This window comes from Somniosus microcephalus, chromosome 14, assembly GCF_052327205.1.
Source record: "Somniosus microcephalus isolate GS21.2 chromosome 14, FLI_Smic_1.0, whole genome shotgun sequence".
Taxonomy (NCBI): Eukaryota; Metazoa; Chordata; class Chondrichthyes; order Squaliformes; family Somniosidae; genus Somniosus; species Somniosus microcephalus.
In genome coordinates this window covers 50,993,469-51,020,508 of record NC_141000.1, presented here as the reverse complement: position 1 = coordinate 51,020,508, position 27,040 = coordinate 50,993,469, and the positions used below count along the sequence as shown (strand labels likewise).

General features: G+C 44.0%; 1 protein-coding gene and 1 long non-coding RNA gene across 3 annotated transcripts in view; both read left to right on the top strand.

Moving 5' to 3' along the window:
- Window positions 1-27,040, top strand: part of LOC147107487 (interleukin-1 receptor accessory protein-like 1) — a 1,486,384-nt gene that overhangs the window by 545,693 nt on the left and 913,651 nt on the right. The gene's annotated exons all lie outside the window — the stretch shown is intronic.
- On the top strand, window positions 25-5,962 carry LOC147107488 (uncharacterized). Of its 2 annotated transcripts, XR_015080813.1 has the most exons (4): window positions 25-2,307; window positions 3,110-3,167; window positions 3,275-3,378; window positions 3,660-5,962. It is a non-coding gene; the product is annotated as an uncharacterized LOC147107488 (long non-coding RNA). The 2 variants fall into 2 exon arrangements; XR_015080812.1 differs by lacking the exon at window positions 25-2,307 and having other exon boundaries at window positions 2,318-3,167.

Below are 27,040 nucleotides of genomic sequence, written 5' to 3'. Positions count from 1 at the left end.
ACTTGAGGACAATCCATTATAAGTGATCAGGGCTCTACTGGTGGCTTAACCGGTTTATCTAATGAGTAGCTGAGCCATACAGATGAGTGAGACAGCCACCATCACCACTCTGGGCAGCGCTGGGTTAGTTGGTCCTAGTTGGGATAGTGGTAAGTGTTTTACAATTGGCATCAGCTGCATGGGCTTAAGAAGGGGAAAAAAATCAGTCAGGTTGCTCATTACTAATCACAATAACCTTGGCTGGAGGTGTACAAATGTCTAGCATCACATATGAAAGTACCCACATGGATGTGAAGTACCAGAGTGTTGCTTATGCCCATGGCACCATACCCCAGCAAGGAGTTGAGGCCTTCAAGACAGAACAGATGGGGAGACAATTTGTGAATAAATGAGTTATCAGTACATTGTTCACAAGTGTAGCAAACATACAGGACAAAGCATTGACTAATGGGGAAAGGCCTTAATGAAGTTGAATGGTTGTTTTGGTTGAAGCAGAGTTCAGTCCTTTCCATATGAATTTTAACAAGACCAGGGCACTGTAATTTTTGAATTAAACGCAGTAGCTGTTTCTAATAGGATTTCCTTCACCCTTGCCTTGAATTCCTGCATGTAGGGCAAATATAATAGATTGGAAAGGGGCAGATGTGAACTAATTGTCTCTAATTACTATGCCCATTAGAGGAAATTCCATCTGTGAGTGCAGAGCCATGCACTTGCATATAAAGCTTATCAAAAAGCTTAGTTTAAAGGACACTCAGAGTTTGAAATAATGCTTTATTATTTTGATTCTAGAAAATGATTTATCACAGAAAGTTGAGAACTGTATGGTCAGTTAGTTGATCTGCTGATTTCACTTGTTTCTCTGTGTACTCCTTTCTTGTACTAAACTCGATTAGTAGTTCTTGCCTGAATTATATGATCTGTCTGTTTGCCATTTTTCTGCCTGTTAGAAAAATCAGGAGTATATAGTGGCCAACCTATACTATTTCCATTGTTTGCTCTAGTGATAGGCAACTGGAGTGGTTACCCTGTGGCATGCTATTGCCAGTCATTTAATATACAGTATAAGGTTGAGTTTGGATTCATAGAAGGCATGGGCCACGATGCAGAAGCTGCCTTCTGTGGTGAACACAACTAAAGAGTGTGGGGAGAACGCCTGAATCCTCAACAGTTCTGATGTCATAAACCAGTAAATAAAAACTTGTGTGTTGAAAGGAGAGCAGAAGACATTTAATGACTTCACTGCAAAATATATATTAATACTTAGAATTGATGTGATATTTTAAAAAGTGTGTACTTTTCGGTACTTGGTGCTTCAGTGAGTATGGTGCAGAAAATATAACAGTAATAAACATGATAATGAAGGAAGCTGAAGGTCTGTAGCATCTTACACTTGGTACCTTAGGAGCACCTGTTTCTCATGCAAACGACAGAGAGATAAATTTAATGGATTATAGAAATTACTGCTGGCAATATTAGTAGATGAATGCATTTGTGTGACTATCCTTTGCTATTTTAGTGGATGCATCAACCCATTTAAAATAATAATTTTAATGAATGGAAAATTGCGTCTAAATTCCCAATATGTGCCACAGTGGGTAATGTTCTGCATCCACACTGCAAATTTGTGAATTTAATGGACAGGAAGTTATGGGAGCTGCGCATCAGAACTCCTGATGTGCACTCCTGGGTGGGTCTAGCTGCATGAATTAATAAAAGTATCCTTATGGAACAAACTGCCAGTACAGTTGGTCAAACACAGAACTTTAAGGGATTTCAAAAAGGAAGAAAAGACAAGTTTGTGGCATGGTTCTTGCATTTTGTAAATCATATAACGATATCTCAGGAAAGAAAAAGGATAATTGGATGAGGAGGCTAGTGAATCCAATCCTCTCCTGCACAGAATACATTACTGTGATACTATTGGATGTTGAGGATGGGCATTGGTGATGATGATTACAGAAAGATAGACAACCTCCAGGACGTAAAAGTATTAGGTAAATTTTATTGAAACTGTTCTCGGAGATTTGATTTAGCTTGATATATGACCCAAGGGAGGAATTAAAGAAAACAGTTTTAGAGGATCAATCTGAAGAATTAGAGGACAATTGCAATGTGGTTTTATGCTGTGCTCGCCCCACTGAAGGCCATTGGTCCATTTAACTTCTGCCTCTCATACCCTGCGTGGAGCAATTGTAGGAACCAGACAGTTCAAAGCAATTACTCAAGTCACTGTTGCTTTGCTCAGGAGGACACATCTTTGCATCAGTGCCTGACATCTCCACAGAGCAACTCAATGCTAAGGAGGTATGTATTCCTTTTCACCATTGACCTCGATGAGAAAAACACTTGCATTCTATAAAACGTGCAGGTGGGATGTGATGCCAGGATTATTGATGTGCAAGTGCATGCCAGTCACTCGAGCATTATTCACAACTCTTTGTTCCTTACAATTTCTGAATTTACCAAAATGTTTTATAAAAAGAATTGGCTGTTAAATAGTTGCTGGGGAAGACATTAATCAATGGATTTTAGATTCTATGTTCATTTTATAGTTTACAGTTTTATTAATGCTATTCTCTTGTTTGCAGGTGACAGAAGTTATAGCTTCAAGCTGTGGCTAATGACTGTGCTTCATGCAATATTTTAAACGCAGGGTTCATAATGGGAAACTCATTACTATAAGCCTCATCATAGAGTGACATTTTTCATTTTGTGATTAGGCTTCACAGGGCTATAGGAAGTTCTGTAAACGTTTTGTTGTCTGTTGCCTCCTGTAATATTGTTCGAGGACTGTGATGACACATACTGGAGCTATTAAATTAATGTAGTGCAAAGAAGCCAAATCATGCAGCCTCTGGGAAGATGCATAATGCCATCAGCCATAATCAAATGATTTTTTTTTGTAAAGATAATTGGGTGCAGATATATGTTCAATAATGTGCAATCTATCTGGTAAGTAAATTGAGTGCAGGTTTTTTGCTTTGTTTTTCTGTACCTCTTGGGGAAGGGGGGACCAAGAACTGCCCACAGACACTGTCTTCATATTAAAAAAGAGACTACAAATATTCAAAGAAAATTCTAAAGCAAATGTGTCATTTTTTGCAAGAAATAACCTGTGGAATTACAGCAGAAAAAAAATCTCAAAAATGATAGAAAATGAAAAGGTGAGGCATGTTTAATATAACTTCACTAACATTTTTAAGCAATTGTCCACATTTACACACAGAGTACTATTTACCCAGTGCTTGTTTTCTTGTCGTCTTTGCTTCAGAAATCATCCATCCCCAGAGGTTTGCTGAACAAACCTCCCCCACCTGTCCTGTGTTCTGGGATGCCGGAGCAGTAATTTTTAGAGCAGCTGAATAACCCATCGAGGTAGGTGTGGACATATGGCTCAAGGATACCACTGATCCTGGATACTGTTCAATAGCATCTGCCAGTTATATTATTAATTAGCTCCTTGTACAAACCCATCCTTGACATTTCCCATCCCATCTCTAACATCCCTTATGTCTTTTACTAATCCTTTTCTTAACTAGCTAAATTTGTCCATCTCTCTTTCTTTATTAGCTGCACCTCCCGAATAATCCTTTGCACAGAGTTCCGAGAATACTATTTTCACATTTATTTATTTTTCCTGTGCTTTTTTGTTCCAGGTTCAGGTACTTCATTTTGAAGACATCCTCATAACATAAGAACATAAGAAACAGGAGCAGGAGTAGGCCTAACAGCATTTGTCCCCCACACTGAGATGAAGGTGGTGGCAGGTCATCAAAGGAAGAGTGTTCAGGCAAATCATGATGCAAAACTGGCAGTTTTGCTCCTTTGGTTCCCTAGGGACATGAAAGGCTACTGACTGCCAGGTGGCTGTACTGGTACGCTTATAGATTGCAAAGTGAAAGAACGTTAAGCTGCACAAAGCTGACATATTTTTGAATGGCATTTGAAAAAGGACCTTTCAAAGCAGGAGACTTGCACATACCTGAATGCATACTCTCATGTGCAAATTGTGTGTTTGTGTGTACATGTGGACGCATTATGATGATGGCTCCTGGAATTTTGTTTCTTGTGTCCCATGCCTCAGCATTTGGTTGCGGTGTCATGGGTTGTCAGGTAGAGATGTGGCTGGCCATAAACTCCCTCAGCCTGCTCTAGAATAAGGAACAATACAGGCTGCACCGCCACTGGGGTAATTCAAGTCATTCCAACTCTCTAAAACCGTTGGCTTCCCTTCACACTTCTAACCATGCAGTCAGCCTTTTGACAGTATTAGCAGAAATTTTGGAAGCCACTGTTATTTGGCCTTTGATTACTGGTGCCAAATAATTTGTTCTTGCTTCAAAGACCTCTGGGACCAGGAACTATGACTCCTCACCATTGAAATGTGCCTCCCTCTTCCTGGAAGGTCTGCTGGCACTTGGCTTTCTTCAGCCATTCTGTCTTTGTGCCACATTTGGTGGACTGGAGCAGTGGCTCTGTCCTTTTGCAGCACCAGGTGCTTCATTATAATAGATTAAATTTAATTTCCATTCCATTTACATCTCATACACAATTACCAAATGCAAATATGTGTTGATGCAAGGTACATTAATTAATACAATACCTTCCCCCAAAAAAAGCCTCAGTATGCCTGTAAATTAATATGACGAATGCAGCTTTAAATTGAACAAATACATCACAGTAAAGAGGCAACAAACTGAGAGTTCTAAATGATTTGGAAAAATCGACAAAAGCAAGTGTGTGAAGCCGGGCACGAAGGGGACAAGAATGATGAAAACGTATTGGCCCGGAATTTGCGATTGTGACGACAGTGAAACTGTCAGTGTTCGGCGTCATTAAAACTGCGGAACTGACGGCAACTTCTGACGTCCGCACATGCGCAGTTAAATGCGGAAATCCAGAAGTTGCTGTCAGTGATACCCTGCTCCTCCACAGAGCGCGCTGTTGAACTCCCCACAGACGGCAATCAATTGAATTCACTGAACTAAGGAGAACTTCAAATTTGACGGTCTAACATCGCTGTTAAAAAACCCCGAAAACGTTAAACCTTATCCAATGAGGTGTAACTGGGTTTTTAATGGCATAATGAGTCATAACTACTGCTGAACAACCTCTCTGGCTCTGAAAAACAAATTTTATATTTGTGGAATGTCAAATTTTTCCATTATGATAAAAATTTCATAGTTTTAAATACTTTTTATTTTATGATAATTCAGCTTCTTAATCCTATGTGTATGTCCCAATCTTTATTTTTCTCTCTGTAAAATGTATTAAAAGTGAAGGATAATCAGTGCATTAAATTCCTGTTTTGCTGTCTCTAAGAATTTTTCAATGTAATAGGCTGCTTAGCCAGCTTGATAACGTGACTGTTGCTGGACACTGGAGATCCCCTAGACTTGGCGCCAGATTCAAATTAACATCAGGAGAGGTGAAATCCACGCCACAGAGATTGCTAGATCTTTGTGGGCAGCTTTCTTTGAGGTCAGCGGCGAGCGCCATCACTTCGTTGCTGATCGCAAAATCCGAGCCATTTATCTACCTACCTCTTGGTGTGAGAAGGTTAGAACTGGAAATGAGGGTTATTTATTTATTAAACTTTACTTTCAAATGTTGAAATTGCAATGCCTTGTCATTTTGGTAATTCACCCAGAAATACTTATCAAATGACCTTAACTTGGAGAGAAAATCCGTTTCTAATGATTTTTATAGAGCTATGACTGAGACAATTTACAATTACCTTTCTTTCTAATGCCCAAATGATTGAATGATAGCTCTAAAGGAAAGCAAATACTCTCCATGAAACCTCAAATTACTACTTTTCAGTAAAAATTGGATGACTTATTGTTACCTCTAGTGACATTAAAAGAAATATTCTCCTTAAAAGTATGTTAGTCTTTATCTTGATCTTGTATCAAAATTATACTCTCACTATACTGCTTCGAACAGGGTAGCAGCGATGATCGGGGGAGGGGGAGAGGTAGCGGTGATGATCGGGGGAGGGGGAGAGTTAGCGGTGACGATCGGGGGAGGGGGAGGGGGAGAGGTAGCGGCGATGATCGGGGGAGGGGGAGAGGTAGCGGTGATGATGGGGGAGGGGGAAGAGGTAGCGGGGATGATCGGGGGAGGGGGAGAGGTAGCGGCGATGATCGGGGGAGGGGGAGAGGTAGCGGCGATGATCGGGGGCGGGGGAGAGGTAGCGGCGATGATCGGGGGAGGGGGAGAGGTAGCGGCGATGATTGGGGGAGGGGGAGAGGTAGCGGCGATGATGGGGGGAGGGGAGAGGCAGCGGCGATGATCGGGGGAGGGGGAGAGGTAGCGGCGATGATCGAGGGAGGGGGAAAGGTAGCAGCGATGATCGGGGGAGGGGGAGAGGTAGCGGTGATGATCGGGGGAGGGGGCGAGGTAGTGGCGATGATCGGGGGAGGGGAGGGGTAGTGGCGATGATCGGGGGAGGGGGAGAGGTAGCGGTGATGATCGGGGGAGGGGGAGAGGTAGCGGCGATGATCGGGGGAGAGGTAGCGGTGATGATTCGGGGAGGGGGAGAGGTAGCGGTGATGATGGGGGAGGGGGAAGAGGTAGCGGGGATGATCGGGGGAGGGGGAGGTGTAGCTGCGATGATCGGGGGAGGGGAGAGGCAGCGGCGATGATCGGGGGAGAGGTAGCGGCGATGATCGGGGGAGGGGGAGAGGTAGCGCCGATGATCGGGGGAGGGGGGAGAGGGTAGCGCCGATGATCGGGGGAGGGGGAGAGGTAGTGGTGATGATCGGGGGAGGGGAGAGGTAGCGGCGATGATTGGGGGAGGGGGATAGGTAGTGGTGATGATGGGGGAGGGGGAAGAGGTAGCGGTGATGATCGGGGGAGGGGAGAGGTAGCGGCGATGATCGGGGGAGGGGGAGAGGTAGCAGCGATGATCAGGGGAAGGGGAGAGGCAGCGACGATGATCGGGGGAGGGGGAGAGGTAGTGGCGATGATCGGGGGAGGGGAGGGGTAGTGGTGATGGGGAGGGGGAAGAGGTAGCGGCGATGATTGGGGGAGGGGGAGAGGTAGCGTCGATGATCGGGGGAGGGGGAGAGGTAGCGGCAATGATCGGGGGAGGGGAGAGGTAGCGGCGATGATCGGGGGAGGGGGAGAGGTAGTGGTGATGATCGGGGGAGGGGGAGAGGTAGCAGCGATGATCGGGGGAGGGGGAGAGGTAGAGGTAGCGGCGATGATCGAGGGAGGGGGAGAGGTAGCGGCGATGATTGGGGAGGGGGAGAGGTAGTGGTGATGATCGGGGGAGGGGAGAGGTAGCGGCGATGATTGGGGGAGGGGGAGAGGTAGTGGTGATGATGGGGGAGGGGGACAGGTAGCGGCGATGATCGGGGGAGGGGTAGCGGTCATGATCGGGGGAGGGGAGAGGTAGCGGTGATGATCGGGGGAGGGGAGAGGTAGTGGCGATGATCGGGGAGGGGGAGAGGTAGCGGCGACGATCGGGGGAGGGGGGAGTTGTGACGATGATCGGGGGAGGGGTGAATTGTGACGATGATCGGGGAGGGGTGAATTGTGACGATGATCGGGGGAGGGGGAGAGGTAGCGGTGATGATTGGGGGAGGGGGAGAGGTAGCGGCGAGGGGAGAGGGAGGGGGAGAGGTAGCGGCGATGATCGGGGGAGGGGGAGAGGTAGCGGCGAGGGGAGGGGGAGGGGGAGAGGTAGCGGTGATGATCGGGGGAGAGGTAGCGGTGATGATTGGGGGAGGGGGAGAGGTAGCGGCGAGGGGAGGGGGAGGGGGAGAGGTAGCGGCGAGGGGAGGGGGAGGGGGGAGAGGTAGCGGCGACGATCGGGGGAGGGGGAGAGGTAGCGGCGATGATCGGGGGAGGGGGAGAGGTAGCGGCGAGGGGAGAGGGAGGGGGAGAGGTAGTGGCGAGGGGAGGGGGAGAGGTAGCGGTGATGTTCGGGGGAGGGGGAGAGGTAGCGGTGATGATTGGGGGAGGGGGAGAGGTAGAGGGGAGGGGAGGGGGAGAGGTAGCGGCGATGATCGGGGAGGGGGAGAGGTAGCGGCGATGATCGGGGGAGGGGGAGAGGTAGCGGTGATGATTGGGGGAGGGGGAGAGGTAGCGGCGAGGGGAGAGGGAGGGGGAGAGGTAGCGGCGATGATCGGGGGAGGGGGAGAGGTAGCGGCGAGGGGAGGGGGAGGGGGAGAGGTAGCGGTGATGATCGGGGGAGGGGGAGAGGTAGCGGTGATGATTGGGGGAGGGGGAGAGGGGGGGAGGGGGAGAGGTAGCGGCGAGGGGAGGGGGAGGAGGAGAGGTAGCGGCGACGATCGGGGGAGGGGGAGAGGTAGCGGCGACGATTGGGGGAGGGGGAGAGGTAGCGGCGAGGGGAGAGGGAGGGGGAGAGGTAGCGGCGATGATCGGGGGAGGGGGAGAGGTAGCGGCGAGGGGAGGGGGAGGGGGAGAGGTAGCGGTGATGATCGGGGGAGGGGGAGAGGTAGCGGTGATGATTGGGGGAGGGGGAGAGGGAGGGGAGGGGGGAGGGGGAGAGGTAGCGGCGAGGGGAGGGGGAGGAGGAGAGGTAGCGGCGACGATCGGGGGAGGGGGAGAGGTAGCGGCGATGATCGGGGGAGGGGGAGAGGTAGCGGCGAGGGGAGGGGGAGGGGGAGAGGTAGCGGCGAGGGGAGGGGGAGAGGTAGCGGTGATGATCGGGGGAGGGGGAGAGGTAGCGGTGATGATTGGGGGAGGGGGAGAGGTAGCGGCGAGGGGAGGGGGAGGGGGAGAGGTAGCGGCGAGGGGAGGGGGAGGGGGAGAGGTAGCGGCGATGATCGGGGGAGGGGGAGAGGTAGCAGTGATGATTGGGGGAGGGGGAGAGGTAGCGGCGAGGGGAGGGGGAGGGGGAGGTAGCGGCGACGATCGGGGGAGGGGTGAATTGTGACGATGATCGGGGGAGGGGTGAATTGTGACGATCGGGGGAGGGGTGAATTGTGACGGTGATCGGGGGAGGGGTGAATTGTGACGATCGGGGGAGGGGTGAATTGTGATGATCGGGGGAGGGGTGAATTGTGACGATCGGGGGAGGGGTGAATTGTGACGGTGATCGGGGGAGGGGGGAGTTGTGGTGATGATCGGGGAAGAGTGGTGGCTGGACGAGGCCTGCATTCTTTGAATGTTGGGTCGGGAGGAGCACTCTGCTCCTCTGCTTCCACACTCAGGTAAGTATATTTCAAAATCTTATCTTGTTGGTTGCGGCCTAACAGGAGGTCCCTTTAAGAACCTTGTGTTAGGCTGCCTGCAGACCTGATTTTTCTGAGTTCAGGCACCCATGTCTCAGGGCAAACCAATCTTGCAGTGGGGTCCTCAAGCAGGCGTCAGGCCCCTTATTTACATGTGCAAAGGCTGAATGCCCTTTTCAGGAGTGGGCACTGCACGCCGATCTTTTGGCATTCACCAATATGGCGGGCAGTGCATGTCCGGTTCGTAATGAGCATGCGCTTCCTTCCCCTCGTATTCGAGGCTTAAAAGGTCATTTAGATCCCAAAAAACAGGCACTGCGTGGCCAGATTTCTAGGCCATATTGTTTTAGTTTTACCATCCTGTGAAATTGGAAGAGCTGTCAGATTGCCTATCTCTAGAGGTGTTGCCTGCGCCTTCAGCTGCTAGTGATTGAAATATGCTCCCCCTTCTCTCCTTCGTTATGCTTCATTTTGGCTCAGTATTATTTAATTGGCACTGTGCCTGGTAGTGTAATTGAGATTGTCAACTTACCATTCAAACTCAATCAATAACCTACATCCCTCACTAACAATCAAACACTTAAATACTGAAAGTGCTGATTTTAATTTACATTTTCATGATATAGTGTACTTGCTACTGTCCAGTGGAATGAGTTGTTTTTTTTAACCTTTGAGTCTGTTACCGATGGGGTGAAAATAAATGTTTTGAGCAAGATAAACTGTCCTAACTTTCCTTCCTCTTTTAGAATTTCAGAGACTGGACTTTAATGATAATACAAGCTATTTGCAAAATTTAATGCTGAGTCGTTTAAGTAGCAAATGTTCAGTCAGGAACTAACAGTAAATTCAATTTGGTATTAAACAGATACTTGCATGTTATTTCCTAGTTATTTTCTTCAGGCTTTAAGTCACGCATGAATTAAAAGTTTTCAAAACAACTTTCTTGACTTGGTTGATATTTAAACCCACATGATTTTGTTTTGTTTTCATTCTTACTCTGTAACCAGTAATAGGGAGGTAAATAAGAGCAACCAAACTTGTCCACCGATTTTCTTTCCTTTCCTCTGGGAAATGTTAATGCTATAATAGGATCTAAATTGCCAGGATGAAGTGTTAATAATTATGTTCAGAAGAAAATATAAATAGGTAGTTTTATTAATATTATTAAATACAACTGTTTCTTCAAGAGCGAACTGTGGATTAAGCGCTCTTTATGAAATACCATTTATTGGGAAAATTAATTAACCTGATGATTGGATACTCCAAGAACTTACTTCATTAAAAATACTTTCAAAAGCAAGGGTGGTTATATTACTGACATTTAATTCAGCATCAAAAGTGGTGCTTATTAAAATGTCGACACCTGGCCTCTGAGAATCGTTTATCATGAAATATGTGAATTGCTATTAATTTTAGCAGAGTTCTTATCATGTACATAGAAACAAAATATCAGTGGTTACAATGACTGCTTTAAAAGTCTGTTTTGGTTCATCCTAATATAACCTCACAAAATTTAAATATCATCCCAGTTTTTCACAGTAATGCAAACAAATATATGGTGCTAACCTACTCAACTAAAAAAAGTAAATATTTTGGGAGTGATACCCCAAAACATGGGTGTTAAAGCACTTCAGCCAGTTACATTGTACCATCCCCACCACTTACACCACCCACCCTTATGGCGAGCAACCATCTGTACCGAACAATTAACAACAACCATTTCCCATCACCATAGAAATTGATTACAAACGCGTCGCTTACAATGAAGTAAAAGTGCGCTGGCAATTTCAGGCAATTCATTAATCGCTTTGCCCCTTTGTTGCTGATGGAGAGCAGTGGAAGTCCTCTTAAAATAACCTGCCATTTCAGAGGCAAAACGAATTAAACAAAACAAAATAAATGGTATTTATTCATTTTGCACAAATCACAATTAAATAATTGGAAGCCACCATGGCTGCAGGGCAAATGGCAGTGGATGCCAACGGACTGTCCTGGTGAGGGAGTACTGGATGTTGTCAGTGGATATATTGTTTATAAGAAGTCTTAACTTAAACTATTTTCTACTGAAATCACATGTTGCTAGCCCCTTGCTTATTGAATGTGAGCTGGTCAATTTCAAAGGTCCTGAACTGCTGCCACCTCCTTTGTAAATGTCTTTCAAAAATTAACATGGAGGTTTCAAGTACCATTTAATAAGGCGGTGTTTTGAATACATTAAAATCAAATTAAATGTCAGCATTGTTTTGTGTCATTTATTTGATTCAGCCTCCAATATCTACCATATGCTGCTACCTTTAATTCACATGGCTTTACTTTAGTTTCGCATCTCTTAATGATGCACACCGAATCCTCTGGGAGGTTCGTACAACCTATGATGATTTTCCTGTCCAACGCTTATAGTGGGTGAATCATGTTAACAACGTGGCCGCTTTAAGTGGTGCAGACTGTAGTAAGTGGATTCACATACCACTCATGCGGGAAGCTGACAATTCTGAGATGCAACATCTTCACTAAGCAATCAAAAGTTAGTTTGAATTTTTCAAATCTACTTCTTCCATGCACACGATGGAGGCAGTTATCTATGCTAGTACATACATGCTAATAATTTAGTGTATGCAAACTTGGCATATAATTCCAGCCACCTTAAAACAAGTACATGCTGATGAATGTGGCATCATAAACCAATGACAGTAAAAGACACAAAATGGGAAGTAAGACTAAGGTGCAAAGAGCAGCCATGTCGAAACAATTATGTTATTAAAATTGACTTTTGACATGAAATCAACACTGCTAAATACAGAAGGTTGGACACATGAATGGACCGTGATATCTAAGAAAGCTAACAAAATTTCCAGAATTGCACAAACACTCCACAGTGGTTGGAGATGGATTAATCATCTCGACTGGATAAACAGGAAAGTGAAATTCAATAATACAGAGTCCAAACATACCCAAAAGAGCTGAGGCACGCAAAAAATATCTACTTGGTCAGATCTCGTGATCATCAAACTATTCTACTAATCCATGAGGGGAGCTAATAATTTTCAAAGACTCAGCAGTCTGGTAAATGTGAAATACAAATGCCTTTGTAAATCAATCTTTCTTTACTGTGCAAGTAATTTGAAAGCACTATTTATATCATCGACCTCAATCAGTTTGCTAGCATCAGTTTGTGTAGTCATTGATTCACGTAAATAAAGTTGTGTCCATCTTCCTCAACTAACTTGAAACTCAAATTATTTCATGCCTCTGTGGTTAACATCTGTTCTGAATTTCCAGTGCATGTTTAGAGCAAATTTATTAATGGAACAATATCCTTCACATGTCTATGAATGAGTCATCTTCAACTAGCTTAGTTGCATGTATCTTTGAGTCTTCAAGCATCTCAGAAGAGAGCATTGATGAGGTACAAGGAGGAGTCAAATTTTTGAGCAAGGGGGATAAATATCGGCAACAAAACCGCTCACTCAAGAGTCCATACTGCACCGCTAAATAGTGAAAAGACCTTTCATCTTTCATTAGCCCATACAAAGCTTTTTCTGTTGCCCACCAAATAAGTTGCAATAACACATCAGCCAAAAGAGATATTACCCTTCAACATGTTACCACAATCTTAGAGCCTACTGGACAAGGGTACAGTATGTGGTATTTACAGTGTTCATACCAATGTGCAATGTAGCTGTATCCAGATTATGTCTGACAAATCACATTGCCTAATAATTTGCAATCAACCTCCACTTTGTACCAGGACATTGCTATTCAAAGCCTTCTCAAGTCTGCTGATTATTTTTTGGGAGAGGAGGGTTCTGGGGCTACCATCCAGTTCTTCTGTGGCCAAAGTAGTCTCTGATCCACAGTACCATCCTAGATACATAGATACATAGAAGATAGGAGCAGGAGTAGGCCATTCGGCCCTTCGTGCCTGCTCCGCCATTTAATGAGATCATGGCTGATCCTTTAATTCAGTATCCCGTCCCCGCCTTCTCTCCGTAACCCTTAACCCCTTTTGCCCGTAGAAATATATCTAATTCCCTCTTAAATATATTTAATGAGCTGGCGTACACTGCCCTCTGTGGCAATGAGTTCCACAGGTTCACCACTCTCTGAGTGAAGAAATTCCCCCTCATCTCTGTCCTAAATGGTTTAGCCCTTATCCTTAAATTATGTCCTCTAGTTCTGTTCTCACCCGCCAAGGGAAACATTCCTTCTGCATCCAGTCTGTCTAGACCTGTCAGAATTTTATACACTTCTATGAGGTCCCCTCTCAATCTTCTAAACTCCAGTGTGTACATCCCTAAACTACATAGTCTCTCCTCATAGGTCATTCCCGCCATTCCTGGTATCAGCCTGGTGAATCGCCGCTGCACCCCCTCCATGGCAAGAACATCCTTCCTCAGATGAGGCGACCAAAACTGTACACAGTACTCGAGGTGTGGTCTCACCAGTGCCCTGTACAGCTGCAGCAAGGTATCCCTGTTCCTGTATTCTAACCCTTTTGCTATGAAGGCCAGCATACCGTTTGCCTTCTTGACCGCCTGTTGCACCTGCATGCTCGCCTTCAGTGACTGGTGTACAAGAACACCCAGGTCTCTCTGTACTTCCCCCTCTCCCAATCTATTGCCATTTAAATAATAATTTGCCCTCCCGTTCCTGCACCCAAGGTGGATAACTTCGCACTTGTCCACATTATAGTGCATCTGCCATTTATCCGCCCAATCGCCCAGTCTGTCCAAATCGCTCTGGAGCTTCCTGGTCTCTTCCTCTGAGCCCACCCCACCTCCTAGTTTAGTGTCGTCTGCAAATTTGGAAATGCTGCATCCGACTCCCTGATCCAGGTCATTAATGTAAATTGTGAACAGCTGGGGGCCCAGGACAGATCCCTGTGGTACCCCACTTGTTACTGCCTGCCATTCAGAAAATGAGCCGTTTATTCCAACTCTCTGTTTTCTATCTGACAGCCAGTTCCCTATCCACGCCAAAACTTTCCCCTTTATCCCATGAGCCTCAATTTTCCATGCTAATCTTTTATGTGGGACCTTATCGAAGGCCTTTTGGAAGTCCAGGTACACCACATCTACTGGCTCTCCCCCATCTATTCTACCAGTTACTCCCTCAAAAAATTCCAATAGATTAGTCAAGCACGATTTACCCTTTGTAAATCCATGTTGACTCTGTCCTATCCTGTCCCCATTTGCTAAGTGCTCCGCTATTTCATCCTTAATGATGGACTCCAGCATTTTGCCCACAACTGATGTAAGGCTTACAGGTCTGTAATTACCTGCTTTTTCCCTACCCCCCTTTTTGAATAGTGGGGTAACGTTAGCTACCCTCCAATCCATCGGCACTGTTCCCGAGTCTAATGAATTCTGAAAAATCATCCTTAGTGCATCCGCTATCTCTAGGGCCACCTCCTTCAGTACCCTAGGATGCATGTTATCAGGCCCTGGGGATTTGTCCACCTTCAATCCCTTTAGCTTCCTTAACACCATATCCTTAGAGATATTGATTTGCGTCAGTTCCTCCTTTGCCAATGTCCCTATTTTTCCCGATATCCCAGGGAGGGTTTTTGTGTCTTCCTTCGTAAAGACTGACCCAAAGTATGCATTTAGTTGATCTGCCATTTCCTTATTTCCCATTATATATTCCCCCGTATCTGACTGCAATGGACCAACTTTGGTTTTCACCAGTCTTTTCCTTTTGATATATTTATAAAAGCTTTTGGAGTTAGTTTTTATATTTTCCGCCAGCTTGTTTTCGTAAGCTATTTTGCCCCTCTTGATCATGCCCTTTGCCCTCCTTTGCTCTATCTTAAACTGTTCCCAATCTTCCGCTCTGGCGCTTTTTTTGGCTATTTTATACGCCCTATCTTTGGATTTTATGCTGTCTCTAATTTCCCCTGTTATCCACGGTTGAGTCACCTTTTTAGATTTCCTTTTATGCCAGATTGGTATAAACAATTTTTGCAATTTTGTCATTCTATCTTTAAATGTTTGCCATTGTTTATCTACCTCCAGTCCTCTCAGGAACGTTGTCCAATCAGACCTACTCAGTTCCCGTCTCATGGCATCATAATTCCCCTTGTTTAAATTCAGGACCTTAGTCTCTGAGTCAATTTCTTCGCTCTCCATTTCGAGTGAGAAATCGATCATGTTATGATCGCTCTGACCCAAGGGTCCCCGTACAACAAGATTACTGATTAGTCCCTTCTCATTGCACAGTACCCAGTCCAATATAGCCTGTTCCCGAGTTGGTTCCTCGACATATTGATCCAGATAACCATCCCTTAAACACTCAAGGAATTCCTCCTCCTCATTATTTTTACTGATTAGGCTAGTCCAATCTATATGTAAGTTAAAGTCACCTATGATGACAGCTGTGCTCTTATTGCACGCTTCTCTAATTTCCCTCGTGATGCCCTCCCTAACCTCTATTTTACTATTTGGAGGCCTATATACCACTCCTATTAATGTTTTTCGCCCCTCGCTATTTCTTAGCTCCACCCATATAGATTCTGTATTAACTGAGTTAATATCCTTCCTTTCAATTGCATTTATCCCCTCTTTTACTAGCAATGCTACCCCTCCTCCCTTTCTTTTTTGTCGATCCTTCCTAAATACTGAATACCCCTGTATGTTAAGCTCCCAGCCCTGCTCACCCTGCAACCATGTTTCCGTAATCCCAATTAGATCATAATTATTAACCTCTATTTCCACAGCTAATTCATCTACCTTGTTCCTGATGCTTCTCGCATTAAGGTATAAAACCCTCAGGCTTTTTTTATGCTCACATTTTTTATGAATTAGTTTGGCCCTTTGTTTTTTGTTCCTCACCCTTTTACCATTTATTTCTGTCTGCCTTTCACTTTCCTCTATTTCACTACATAGGTTTCTAGCCCCCTGCCATACTAGTTTAAATGCTCCCGAACTGCTTTATCAAAAATTACCCCGAGAACATCAGTTCCATCTCTGCACAGGTGTAGACCGTCCCTTTTGTATAGGTCACACCTACCACAAAACTGGTTCCAATGCCTCAAAAATTTAAAACCCTCCCTCTTACACCACTGCTCAAGCCACGTATTTAGCCTAACTATCCTGTTCTCTGTACTCTTACTAGCACGTGGCACTGGTAGTAATCCAGAGATTACTACCTTCGAGGTCCTACTTTTTAGCTTGGCTCCTAACTCCCTAAATTCTACTTGTAGGACCTCTTCCCTTTTTTTAGCTACGTCGTTGGTACCAACATGTATCACGACAACTGGCTGTTCCCCCTCCCCCTCCAGAATGTTCTGCACCCGCGCCGAGACATCCTTGACCCTTGCACCAGGGAGGCAACATACCATCCTGGAGTCTCGGTCGCGACCACAGAAACCCCTATCTATTCCCTGTAGGAGATATTTGGACTAGCTGCTGCTTCTGCAGCTTGGCAGCTATTACTCTTTAAATCTGTAAAGAAAACAAAAGCACCAAATATTACAACACAAGTGATATTAAAATACCATGTACAGTAATACAGCAAAGCTTTTCCTTTACTGTTTTACTGTCATATATTGTCCTAATTGTGAACTGAATGATTGTGATCCCAGGGGCATTGCATAGACACACTTACAAGATACAACATTGGTATGTGTATGGGTTTTATAATATAAGTGATACTTCATGTATCTGTAATATAGTTTAGATTTCTTTCATAAAGGCATTTATCTTTAAATTCTATCTACAGTGTCATTTATTTTTGCTATGCCAGTCTTTCAGTACCATTTTAATTGTAAGTGGCCAACCTTCAGAATATCGCCTGCATGCCAGCTTGGCTCAAGTGGTGGCACGTCAGTCAGACAGTTGTGGGTTCAAACTTTGTACGATCTAGATGGACACCCCAGTGCAGTACTACCAGAGTGCTGCTCTGTCAGCGGTACTGTTGTTTTGATGAGATTCTAAAAAATTGCTGTCTGCCTGTTTCATTGGTTTAAGTGGGTTTCAAGATCCCGTGGCACTATTCAAAGAAAAGAAAACAGGGAGTTTGCTTCTTGTTCTGGCCAACATTCCGCTCTCGACCAGGTGAGCAGGGGTAAGTGGTGGTGGAATGCTCCTCTTTTGTCACCACTGTATGGTCCTCTTCACCTGTGCACACTGAGCTGGCTGAATGACCACATGGCCACCATCAATGGCCCCTGTACTTTCTCAAATGCAGCAGTGTTTTGAAAAAGGGCAGCCATGTCAAGCTCCTGGGGAAAAGAGATTAAAGTGCTGTGCATGCTGACTGATGCATGAGTACCTCTTTGATATGGCCAGCACATTAGCTGATATCTGGGATCAGGCAAGGGGCAGAAAAGTTGAAAGTGGCTGGTGACCAAGGCTGCAACTGACAGTCTCAGTCTCATTCCTATGTTGCAGGTTGTCTGCAGGTGCCCTTGCAGCAGGTGGCAAAGCTCTCTGCCACACCGAGCCTGCAGACACAGTTGTCCTTGGTCATTGGCAGGTAGGTGTGCCAATGCCTACAGATATGGCTGGTGGCATAACAAGAGGTTCAGACATTCCAGGTCAGGTGCCAGCTGATTTCCCTCGAATTACTTCTTCTACCTCTTGCATTACAACTAGTCAATATTGAAGCTGGGGCACATCCAAACCAATCCCCATCATTAACTTCATCTTCAGTTGCTGCCTGTCACAGGACTTTACAGCTTATATATAAACAGAAAATGCTGGAAATACTCAGCAGGTCAGGCAGCATCTGTGGAGAGAGAAACAGAGTTAACGTTTCAGGTCGATGACCTTTCGCCAGTACTTTATAGCTTATATCTGGATGCCTTGTGGTTCCCTGAGATCCAGTAAATGTTGGTATTGGAAGAGCTCCTTTTCGTGTGCCCTCTCGTTCTTCATCTATTTCTGTTCTTTTGAAGGCCTGTAAATGCTTCAATAACAGTCTGTTTTCCAGCGATTTAGTGGGTAATAATGGACATTTTTTTCAGGACATTTAAAAACAATGATATAGTAATGAACAAATAAGCATTTTTCCTTCCCAAAATTATTCCTAAAATGCATTTTAGTAGAAAATTAATAAGTATTGAGAAATATCACAATAGAAATTGCAATAAATAAAAGTTCAAAGCCTGTTGCCCTTTAAGAGCACTATAATGCATAGAGCTTCCTTTGTGCCCATTTTAAGTGGGCTTTGAAGGTAAAAGAGTGCAATCCTTGCACAAAAAAACAAGAAATTGTATCAAATATTAATATAATAAATATTTTGCATGCATACAGGAACCTTAATTCAGGTATGGCGCAAAATGTGCGCAAGCACTTGGGCACACAAAGTGTAGCTGTCTAGAAAATCACAAGTAGAAAAAAATTGGTCGTAAAACATGTCTAAGGCTTGCTTGGCCAATTCTTTAATCACTTGTGCTTATTCTTCATTTATACAATAGTACGCCTGAGTACCCTATAATGTGATGCAATGGGGATTTGTTGCACATATTCCAGTGAGCAACAATGTGGGCAACACTCATTAATATTGGGACCAGATGCCTCACATATATCAGTCTGGCAGGCACACTGATCTTAACACATTCTGAAAGTTTTGTAGAATCATAAATTTAGTCACATTGGGGCTTCTTTTCCTGCGGCCCTATACCTGGTTGCTAGGCTGTCAGAATGTACCCAGAGACCTGGAAGAACTTGTATTTGCAGGTTCAGGACATTTACATGGGTTAGACACTCATACCTGCTGTCCAAACTCTGAGATCGGAGACAGAATGGGGGCAGGAGGTGAGGACGACTTCTTCTGGGTGCCACTCGAGTGCCCCACCAGTGATTGAAGAGAAACATGAGGCCTGGAAGCTCCCCTCTTTTTCATTTCAATAATTTCCTCCCAGGGAAAACCCAGAAATGCTGTGGCAATGTAAACGGGGGCAGAGACCCAGCATCACTGGTCTCTGACCCTTTCTCATAAGCTTGACATAAAACACAGGAAAATTGGTCCTATTGACTTTAGCCTGAGGATACAGAGAAAGGTTTGGTTTGAGTGCGAGTTATAACATTTGTTTAGGATAGTATGTAATGATTCAGAATTGGCAATGTGATTAAAACTAATTGGATTCTTTGCCCCCAATAATTGGCCAAGTAGCTGTTGTTTGCGGTTCATCATTGTAAAAGGCTTACTACCATGTTAAACTTATGTTGCAATTTGTGAACCAGCAAACATCACTTAAAGTTGCCTCAATGCCCAGACTGCCATTTTACTGCATGGCAACCAATTCAGATAAAATGTTCCAAGTTTGGGATGTCACCCTTATTTGTGAGGTTTTTATGAAGTTGTTGAGAATCTACTAATTGTAGCCTTGAAAGGGTTGCTGATTCAATTCTAATTGTAGTGTTTGCTTTAATAAGTTTAATGATGCTTATATATAAGTGGCTCACTTGCTATTTATTTAGCACCTAGACAGAAAAAAATATCCTTAAAATTTGTTGGAAAAAGTGTCTGCTTTTAACATAGCCTCACCATATCTTGAAAACTAACGTTTAGACTAATGGACAAATCTTGTTTGTGGCAAAAGAGTAGTATTTAGTGTATAACCCAGAGAGCCAGGATCTTTCAGGTAATTTGTTATTCTGAAATTTGTCAACATATGTTGAGTTTCGATTTTGAGATCGACATTTGTCAAAAAATATTGAATTCACCTAAATGGATTGAATAAACTAGTAATGATGGCTATTTTTTTAAAATTTGTTTATGAGTTGTGGGCGTCGCTGGCAAGGCCAGCATTTAAACTCCACCTTGCAGTCTTTAATACCTTGTTACAGGTGACCCTTTCTTTAGAAGCAGCCACAAGATCAATTCTATTCAAAATTTACTATTTTGATATGAGAATAATATCCTAATTAAATAGATTTACAAAAGTTAGTTCCACAAAGTTTAATATTTAACTCATAATGATGATTACAGTCATGAAGAAAAGTAGCCACAAGACTATATGATATCAGATCTTCATTAAATTCCCAAAAGTTTGTATCATAATCTCAGTGTGTCCTGTTTACTGGCAGCAGAAGTAAAGAACTATAGCAAATTCTATTTCTATCGGTTGTAACAACTTTGGAGCTGTTCTAATTTGCTGTAACCAAGATCATAAGCTGGATCCTTTCAATTTGTGCTAGTAATTCTACTGCATCCAGTGCAGTTAATGAATGCCTGATGTGTTGCAAATAAAACCTCTAGTAGCACTATTAGATTTGCATAACTTTTACAGCAAAAATAGAGACTTATTATTTGTATTGGCCTTGGGGTAAAACCTCACACCTCTGGAATACACAATTTGAGCAAGCTGTGCACAATGGAATTTACATCAGGGTGGTATAAACTTCTAATGCTGTTTCTGTTGGTGCTGAAATGGATCTAATGACTGTTAAACTCCAGCTGACTGTGTAGAGCAATGTTTGAACTTCAGGTGTTCAGGACAGAGCTTATACTTAGCAGTGCCCTATCTGCAGATGACTTGGGTTTCTTCATTTAGACTGCTTTCTATAACAGATTTGTTTTTTATTAAGCAAATGCATAACTAATTGTATTGTGCATTATGACATCAGAATGGCAGTGTGATGGCATGGAAGAATAATGGAACAAAAAATCCGGATATCCGTTTCCATTGCACTGCTTCTGTATCGAGGTGAACTTGCTTTTTTTTGTTGGGTCAATGTTTGCATTAAAGTAATGGGGGTGAATCACCCCCAAAGACTCTAATTTGCTCTACTCTCTCCCAAGTGTCATTTGGGAGTAGAACTGACTATATTTCTCATGCCGACCACTGGAGGTACAATTCATTTATGACTGAGTCAGCAATTCGTGCAATAAGTGAATGAAGAGTGGCTTGATGCATTCTATCTTTGTATCAGAATTAAGTTTTAATTGGTCATCTGTTTTATAAACTCTATTTCACTCATCCAGCCACCTATCTATCTCTCTATATGGCTATCTAGCTATTTCTCTATCTCTGTGTGGTCTTCTATCTCTATATTGATTGTTCTAGCTACCTATCTATCTCACTATCTGATTGTCTCTCTGTCAGTCTATCTATCTGTCAGTCTATGATCTGATTGGTCTCTGACATCTAAAAAACCAGTCAGTCATGTTGCAGGAAAGTGTCAGATGGATCAGTCAATACCAGATAAAGCTACTGCTAAGTGAAGCCAATGATAATTGATTCCAATCCTATGTAGCTAATGTTTGGTGAAGCTAACAATAGGTCAAGCTATTGCTAGGCGAAGTAAATGTTAGATGAAACCAATACTAGGTGAAGTAATGCTACATTGAAGCCAATGCAAGGTGGAGCTAATGCTAGATAAAGTCAATTCTAGACACCCACCAAAACTAAAAAAATTTGAAAAAGAAAGTCATACATAACCAAGAGGTTCCAAAAATAGTTATTGTTGCTGTAAATCCCCCCAATGCCACTCAGCACCCATCCACCCAAAGGAAAGAAAATATTCTTAAAGTTTCTAATGCACTGAGGACAGAGAAAATAAACTGGAGAAGAAGAGCACAGGGATGATTTTCAAGTTCTATGTAAATTATGTGAACGGTGAGTGGAGCGTCTGCTACACTCGTCCGATGACATTGGCGGGAGACCCGACCATTTTTCATGGTCAAACCTGGTTTGCATAATTTTGGTGAGCTGCCAGCACTGAACCAGTTTTGACAGGTAGCTTGCTGTTAAGAAGGGTGGGGGCGGGGGTGGGGAAGAGATGGGGTGTTGGTAGGGAGTTCAGCAGCTCCTCTACAGAGCTGAGCAGAAGTGAGTAATTAAGGAGGGAGTAATCCAGGGGGAAGGGCACTGAGGGACTGACAGCAGGTGGGAAGATGGGGACAAGGGGAACATTTGCATGGTTTCTCTTTGGGTTTTTCGGGTGTCTTGCAGCAGTCCTTTTAAGGCTGCTGGTTCGGCCAATCAGTGCTCAGTTCCACTGGGTAGAGCTTGCGCTGCACCCAATGGGGACTCGCACCTGAGCTGGGAGGCAGCTAAAGTTGGAGGTAGGAAGCAGGCTCCATGGCCTGGTGATGGGCTGTACCAGATATTGTGGCTCTGAGAGAAAATGTACATAATTAAAAGAAAAAATAGATTTCTTCTCTCCGACAAGAGGATCTATCTCTCTCTCAACCCCCACATCACTGAAGTGTCATCTCTATTGTATTCATGGTAAATGCAGCACTCATTTGTCCACAGCAAGGTCCCACAAACAGCAAGTGACCAGATAATCTGTTTTAGGGATGTTGGTTGAGGGATAACTAGTGGCCAGGATACCAGGAGAACCCCTCCTGCTCTTCTTCGAATCATGCCACAGAATCTTTTACATTCACCTGAGAGGGCAGATGGAGCCTTTCACCTCTGGGAGTTGGATTCAAATCCAACCCAAACGAATAGGATGAAAATTTCCTCTGTCTACTGGCAATAAACATTATATATGAAATGTGTTTAGACAGTTTCAATCTAGTTCTATTGCTAATTGCACACCAGTTGGCACTGTAAGTCAGACTGGCCTAAGGATGATTGGTATGGGAAATAGACAAGGAGGTGCTCTTCTGAGATTGGGCCAGAGGCATACTGTTGGAGCAGAATAGGGGGAACTTTACATCGACCTGTGCTATACCTGATCTGGGAGTACTTGCTACTGACACTGGGTGCCTAAAATGAAAAATGTACCATTTATCAGCACTAACAGCCCTCACTTTCACCTAGAAGAATAAAAGTGAACAGTTAAAAAATGACTAAATCAGTAAAGAAGTTTGAGAGTGGGGAGAGACCTACAGGCAAAGAACATGTTACAGGGGAAAATTTATTTTTAACAATGATTCAGCTTAGGATACCACAGAGGCTCAGTCAATGCACTGTGTGATTGGTAAAGAACTATACAAGTTATGGAAGTTCTAAAGCAAAATACTGCAGATGCTGGAAATCTGAAATAAAAAACAGAAAATGCTGGAAGTACTCAGCTGGTCAGGCAGCATCTGTGGAGAGAGAAACAGAGTTAACGGGCTGGATTTTAATGGGGAAGGCGGGAGGGCTCCGAGGTGGGCGGGAATCTAGGGAGAATGGGTTTCCTGCTGGCCCTGCCACCTGATTTGCATGCAAGGCCTCCGTTTACCATCTGCAGCCTGCCATCTGGAGCAGCTGGCTGACGAGCTGCTGGGTAGGCCTGTAGCACTAGGCCGCACAGTGGAGGGATCGGTTGGGGGTCGGTCTTCGGAGGATCGGGGGGGGGTAGGTGGGGATTGAAGATTGGGGGTGGGGCGGGGAGGGAAGATTGTGGCCGGCTACCGGAGGATCGGGGGGTGGCGGGGGGCAGGGGGAGGAAGATCATTGCCGGAGGAGCGGGGTTGGGGGGATGGGAATGTCGTGGTCGGCCACTGGAGGATTGAGGGACAGCCTCCGGAGGATCAGAGGGGATGGGAAGGAAGATCGAGGCAGGCCAGCAGTGGATTGGGGCCAACCTCAGGATCATCAGTTGGGGGGTGGGTAGGGGGAGGTCTGGGAAAGCGATCGTAGGCCTTCTGAGGCGGTCTCCGATCGCGGGGCGTGGGTTAGGCAGGGACCCTGAATCCAGGAGGTAAGTGTAAAGGCACTTACTTCCTGGATGCAGCAATACTCGCCTCGCTGTAACTGTCGGATTTTACAAATTGTGTAAAACCCAACCAGCTACAGTTAAACACAAAATGGGGGTTAAAGAAGAGGCTTCCAGCCTCATTATAATATTTAAATTGACATCCCGCCTCCTGGGAGTGGGTTGGTTGCCCGCCCCCGTTCCGGATCCCGTCCTGTCTCTGTGAAAACCGGAAGTGGGCGTGTTGGAGGTGAGTTCAGGTCGGGATTCCGATTTTTAACAATTTAACTATACCCACGCTCCAAACCCAGATGTTTTTTAGGTTAAAAATCACCCCACAACGTTTTGGGTTTATGAATGTTCGTTAGAACTCTGATGAAAGGTCATCGACCTGAAACGTTAACTCTGTTTCTCTCTCCACAGATGCTGCCTGACCTGCTGAGTATTTCCAGCATTTTCTGTTTTCTATTATGGAAGTCCTAGTTTTGATCTCTGGTCTGTATTGAATGAACTAATCCTAACTCGGGTTGGTGGGCTGCTACAATTAGCTTTAGCATTTTTGAGCTAGTGAGTGGGGAGGGAATAAGTGACCAATGTCTATTGCTTAAAATGAATGCTGGGTGAGGACATGGTTGGGTTCAGCTATAATTGCTCCCATATTCACTGTCTAGCCTCGTACATCATTAGGCGAAGACGTAGAATGGGAAGATAACTAGAGGAGAAAACAATGTTTTATTTAAATTGACTAAAACCCCCACTAGACACAGTTCTATAGGCAGTAAATCATTTAAATCCACAATGCAGCTGTTCCACAGCTAGTACAATATAGTACTGGTCATCTTATGTACCCTTCTTTATCTGATGACTTATTTGAATATACTCTTTAGTAATCCAGTTCTAACTAGTCGGTAGCCTTTACCTTTCCCAATTACAATTTACACTTTTTGACTGGTGCAGGGAGTGAATGCTCATTATATCAAATTCTTGTGGTTTATTTCTGGAATAGTTAATTGCAGGTTGCCACTCTTGTAAATGTGCTGTCTTATCCCTGTGAATGCGTCAGTAAATTCTCTGAGTTAGCTGTCAGGAGACAATTAGAGCCGTTCATTTGGAGTTCTGAGTTTTGACCAACATCCTCAACACCATGTTGATTTATAAATGAGTGTGGGCATTGCCCAGACATGTATAATAAGATATTTATTCACTTTGGGGCAGTGCAAACTTTATTAAATAATTTTTACACTACGCCACATGAATTTGCAACTTACAGTGCAAATCTTATCAGAAAATGCATAATAATAAAAAAAAATTATATATAATTGTTGAATAATATGGTCAATATTGTGTCTTACCTGGAATTCAGCCAACTCATTTCCCTCTACCACTCAGTATTAATAATAGAAATTTACTGTACAGCTGACTGCCAGCAGGAAATGGTGCATTTTGTGTAGTATTTTCTTTAAAATTGTTCATGCATTGGTGTATTTTATATATTAAAGTGAAAGTCTAAAAAAAAATAGCTGATCCTTGTCAGATCTGACTGTATCTTTGTAATTATTCATACAAGCATCACCAGACTGTGCACAAATTCTTTGTTGGTTTTGTATTCTTTATTGTTCCAGCCTAACAGTGTTAAAGTTATGGATAGAATCAATGTGAAAAATCTATTGACCCGGATTTGCAGTCAGTGGCGAAGGGATGGCGCTCACCGTTCACCTCAAAATAAAGCAGTCCAAAAATATTTAGCGGGCTCTTGAGCGTGGATTTCCTCTATTCTGATGTGACTTTGAATTTGGTGCCATCTGTGGTGTCCAGTAACAGTGAAGTCATCAATTAGGCTGATCAGCCAATCAGATTGAAGAATTCTCACAGATTGCAAAGCAGAATGTAAAAAGCACTAATTATAATTCACATTTGAATTATTGTACAGAAAGCAAAATAAAGATTAGGGCATATACATGGGATTCAGGTAGAAGCTGAAATATCATAAAACTTAAAAATCATGCAATTTTCAAACATTCTTCTGATGGAATTAGTTTTTCAGGGCCAGAGAGGTTGTTCAGCAGTCATTTTGACTAAGTACACCATTAAAAACTCAGTTATACATGATTAAACAAGGCTTAACATTTTCATTGGTTTTTACAGCGAGAATAGTGCGTAAAAAGTTGACGTTCACGTCAATTCACTGATTCTGTGTTGATTTCATCTGCGAAGACTGCAACTGTGGAGGAGCAGGGTATCACTGACAGTAACTTCTGAATTCCCGTGTTTAACTGCGCATGTGCAGGCGCCAGTTTTGCACAGTAATGATGGCGCGCGCTGACAGTTTTGCCATTATTACAATTGCAAATTCCGGACTATTAACTTTCTAATAAGTTTATAAAACTTAGGAAACCTGAAAGAAGATTTCCTCTGTGTGCTATTTTCAGCGACATTATAAACATGTGTTAAAAACATTTTGCTACTACGACTGAGGAAATCTTTCCTTTGAATAACCACTTAAAGGAGGATGTTTATTTCAACTTAATAGTCCACATAGGAATTGCTAGATGAAAAAGACCAATGTCCATCAAGTTCACCTTCTACCATCCTGCTAGTTGCATGATACAATGATAATGGAGTTGTTGTCTATTCATTGCAATCAATCTCTATCCAGACCCAGATATGAGGCAGGAAATCCCCTGTGGTAGAAAGCTTTGGGAACCATAGGTTCAAAGTCATCTGTTCCTCCTAAGTATCTTTGTATTGGTGATTTAAACTGATGTGCCTTCAATAACTCAAAGACAAGGAGTTTAAAGGATTCAACTAAAGGCTTTTAATCACTAAGAACATTGCAGCATTGCAGGTCTTCCCACATCGGGTTCGTCTGGTAGGAATGACTCATACAGCTCTTGAGACCTTTACATGGCAAAAGACAGGGGCGTAGCCAATACACACAATAGGAACAAAAGGGGGCGGTTCACACAATACAAGCAGGTAAAACACATGGGCTGATGAAGGCATATATTTCATCACATTCACCCCTTCTACAGATTTAGTCTGTCCGGGGGTGTGATAGTCCTTCCTGAACGTCGCAACAGTACCTCGGGTTCCGACCGGGAGTCCGTGGTGCCCTCCTGGGCATACCCATGTGCTGGGGGTGTTGCAGGTACTTCTGGGGGTGGTGAGGATACCTCTGGGGATGGTGGAGGTTCTTCTGGGGGTGGTGGTGATGGGTCGTTGTCGTCGTCGCTTCCTGCCGAGGCGAGG